The 4160-nt window shown below is 36.5% G+C and overlaps 1 long non-coding RNA gene across 1 annotated transcript in view; it reads right to left on the bottom strand.

Annotated features, from left to right (window-relative positions):
- Nucleotides 1-1173: 1173 nt before the first annotated feature.
- The window catches only part of LOC108536842 (uncharacterized), a 128406-nt gene continuing 125419 nt past the window's right edge, over nt 1174-4160 (bottom strand). The window contains exon 3 of the long non-coding RNA XR_001887632.1: nt 1174-1235. This is a non-coding gene — a long non-coding RNA (uncharacterized LOC108536842). The remainder of the gene's footprint in view (nt 1236-4160) is intronic.

Raw genomic sequence — 4160 nt, 5'->3', positions numbered from 1 at the left:
AACATTAAATTCAGAAAATAAGAAAACTAAAAAGCAGAATCAAAGCATACTAAAAAAGAACTTTCAAGTTAAGAGATACCTCATCTGGAAAAATGTAATAAGACAAATGGTAAACCGTTTCCTAAAGTATGTATCTCTCCTGAAAGAGTCAAAAGACTACCTTCACTCCCATTTTTCTGAGTTAACAAAATAGAGGCATAAAATCAAATTTCTTGAGGACTATAGTAATGAAGATCTAGGACTGCCGTTATTGCTTTAGAACTGAATTAAGAAGAACTGATGGGCAGTGAAAGAATAAAAACAGATTCAATAAAAGATGGCAGGCAGAAAAAAATGGGAAAACATATAATATTTTTAGTCAGACTCATGGCAGAAGCAAGTTCAAAGACTTCAGTTGGTATTGAAGACTATTTTATGAACCCAGTAAATTGTAATTGTTGCTGAGGTTTCCAACTCAAAGTTAAATTTAAGTAAGACTCTACTGCACAATGGATGAGAGACTGTGAAGGTATCACAATCACTCAATATCCTCTCTCCTCTCTCTTCCATGTTGACCCAATGTATTGTCACTTATATTTCATGCAAAACACTACAGAAGGTGCTTCCAAGTACCCATATTCTTTTGACTGGCACAAATGTTTCCAGAAAACAGTATCATTCTGTTGTTAGGTGACAAATACTGAGTGTTATGTATCAAGAATGAACAAGTAAGCCCTACAAGTCGAGGACTGCTGCTTTCTGCCTTTTCGAAACATGAAGTATTCATTCACCCAAAACAGTTGTGTACATATAACTGTGGAAATCTTCTATCTTTGACTGAAGAAGAAATGTGAGAAATCCCCTAAATAAATGAAATTGTTCTTGCAAAGATTGACTCCCAGTATCAATAAAATTACCCGGAGCTTTTGTTCTATTGTGAAAATCCGCCCCTCTGTCACAAAACACATCGTATATCCTGCATTACATAAACTTTTCTTAAAAGTGGTTCCCCATTGCATCAGCAAATTTACAATGGCAATTTTAGAATAAGTTTTTTATCCAAGCTTCCTCAGGAAAAAAAAGAAATAGGTATTGTAGGCCAGGCTAGTGTCACATTTTAAAAATAAACTCACTTGTGAATATACAGATTAGTCACAATAAATGCTCCTTTAAAAATGTGATATTTCCAACTTACTTGATATAGTAGGGCACTTTGTTTGGCGAGATGGCTCTCTCCCAGGGACCCTGGACAGACGCTGGAAAGGAGGGAGGAAAAAAAGAAAGGCAAGGAGGTCAAATTCATCGCAAACAGGAAAGACAACATTAATCTCCAGAATTACAATTTTACACTGATATTGGTCTGTTTGCTCAGCTGCCCATGAAGACAGGATGGATTAACCTGCTGTTCTGAAATTTCTGTCCTAATCTAAGTGAAATTGAACTCATTCAGGCACAAAGATAAATGCAAAGGAAAAAAAAAAAAAAACCCCCACAAACCTTTCCACTGCTAAACCTATAGAACAGATAAGAAACTGAATGAGTAGACTGACGGGGTGTCTTGTATGTGTCTCCCTTGAGTGCTTTTTTTTTTTTATAATACTTCCTGTTGCTGGTTCTCAATATTTTTTACTATTTGATTGACTGGATTTTATTATTTCAGTAGCTGAAATATCCCTGTGTGATATATTTACATTCTAAGTTATTGAAGCTAAAGTAATATGCTTATCCCTCTGATATGCTTGTTTTTATCTTTATTGGTTTAAAGAGAATCCAAATTCACCTACCAAATAGATTCTTAATTTGGGGCCTCAAAATGTCAGCTGACCAGTGTGATCTTATTAGAAAAGGTGACCAAAAGAGGGAATGGCTACTGATATCAGAGTGTAATAAGAAGACTTTTGTTATGAGTGATGAATCCTCTAGGTGAAATTTCATTTCATATTCTAGGAATTTGTTTTATTATGATTTCACTGTGTATTGGTCAAATGAGTGATCTTTGCAGTGTGTTTTTTTTTTTTCAGACTTAAGTTGTAGGATTTCTTCCCTAAAGCTGAACCTCTACAAATATATTTTATATACTGTTTGATCTGATTTTTTTTTCTTTATTTAAGACAAAATAATCTTGTTGAGGAGGCACTATAACGTTTCCTCAACAACATAATCTTCCTCCTGAATATAGTTTTAAGACACTGGAGCTTTAAGAAACACAGACTATTATCAGAAACAGAAATAAAAGCAGCATTCTTATTAACATCTAGCAATTTCATGTGTCTATACTTTTTTCCCTGAATTTTCATTCTGCTAATAATTTGAAGCACAGCTGATGCTGACCATTATTTCCTCTTATGAAAAACTCCCTTTTAAATTAGTCTCACAGTACATTCACTCCGCAGTGTATTGAGATGTAAGAAAACGTCAAAGCTAATATATCCTTGACTACACTGTATAATATGAAAGAACAGCTTCTAATAAAAGTTAACTTCACCTACTGCCAGACAATTTAAGGGTAATGAAACTCCAGCTTCTTTGTTTTATATAGAGTAATAGAGGGATCAAATCACCCAACCTTTAACCAGACATGCTGTTTTGTACCTTGGAAATATGTCATTTAAATGATATAGGAAATGGATTTGTATTTGGCTGCTAATTATGCTTTTTCATTTTGGCAGATGGAAATTTTTAATATGGAGAAAAAAGACATTTAGCTGCTGTTTTGAAGTAGTCCCCGACTTTCAATTTCTCTCTGTCCTTCTTTCTCTGTTCCTTTCTTTTCCCTTCCTCCTGCCTTCCCTGCTTCCCTTTCCATCTTTGCCTTTTTCATTCTCTTCCCAACTCTCCTTTTGTCCTTTTTTCTTCTGTAGGATACAGCTCTCCTGTCCAAACAAGTTCACAGAGTAAATAAGATCTGATTTAAAATCATGGGCTAAGGCCAGGCGTGGTGGCTTACACCTGTAATCCCAACACTTTGGGAGGCTGAGGCAGACAGATCACCTGAGGTCAGGAGTTCGAGACCAGCCTGGCCAACATGACAAAACCCCATCTCTACTAAACACACACACACACACACACACACACACAAAAGCCGGGCATGGTGGCAGGTGCCTGTAATCTCAGCTACTCAGGAGACTGAAGCAGGAATATCGCTTGAACCCAGGAGGCAAAGGATGCAGTGAGCTGAGATCGCACCACTGCACTCCAGCCTGGGTGACAAGAGTGAAACTCCATCTGAAGAACAAACAAACAAACAAAACGTGGGCTAGACTTCCTGACCTATCTGGTCAAAGTCTGTTGTTATGGAAGTATTAAAAAGCTAGCCCTCTATAGCAGGAAACATGATGGAGAGTCAGAAATTATAGCTCCTGGCTGCTCAGTGTACCTTCTTCTTCAAATATCAGCATCATAAAAGGAAGAAAACTCCAGAGAGCTCTTGGTCCAGCCCTCACTAGCTGTGAATGCCAAGCCTGTGAATACCTAAAATGAGAAAAGAATGGCTATTCTTTCCTTAAAGGTCTCTATGGGCTGAGGCCTCCCAATTTCTCTTATACCTTTCCAGGTTTTTTTTTGTTTGTTCGTTTGTTTTTTTTTTTTTTTTTTAAATCATTCTAGTGGTCCAGAAATTCTTTCTAATTTGGAGGATGCTAGACTATCCTCTGACAGCAGAAGTATCACTTTGGATTTCCTACACTATTCTTAGGCGTCTCTCAGAAAGAAGTGTGCTGGAGAGGGCTGCTGGCTGCCTGACCTGGCTTAGGGGATTTCGGCCTGAAAGAAACAACTTCCAAGCAGCGAGAGACAGAGGAAAATCGGTGTTGCCTGGTTGAGTTAATGGGAAGACCTACGTAGGGTATCTAGAATTGACTTTATATGTTTACATTAAAAGGGGAAAAATTCCAATTAAATGTCAGAGAAGTTATCAGAATATGCTTGAACTAAATAGCTGAAAATATTTTAAAAGAATTTTTAAAATATTATAAATTCTAGATCAATATGAAATTTCAAGCTTTTGTAATTGCAGTTCTTAAGTGTTCATTTATTTTCCTTAAAAAAGCCTTTGGTCTTATGTGTAGCCATCAAATAGGTCCAATGGTGAGATTCAGTGTATTTTTTTTCCTGAAAGATGTTTTTCCCCTTTGATTCACAGTTTATAAATTCACCTAAGAAACTGCGTTGCAGTAATTGTT

The sequence above is a fragment of the Rhinopithecus bieti genome, unplaced genomic scaffold (assembly GCF_001698545.2).
Source record: "Rhinopithecus bieti isolate Rb0 unplaced genomic scaffold, ASM169854v2 scaffold_1555, whole genome shotgun sequence".
Taxonomy (NCBI): Eukaryota; Metazoa; Chordata; class Mammalia; order Primates; family Cercopithecidae; genus Rhinopithecus; species Rhinopithecus bieti.
Note: the sequence above shows the minus strand (reverse complement) of the source record. Positions and strands in the feature narration are given on the sequence as shown.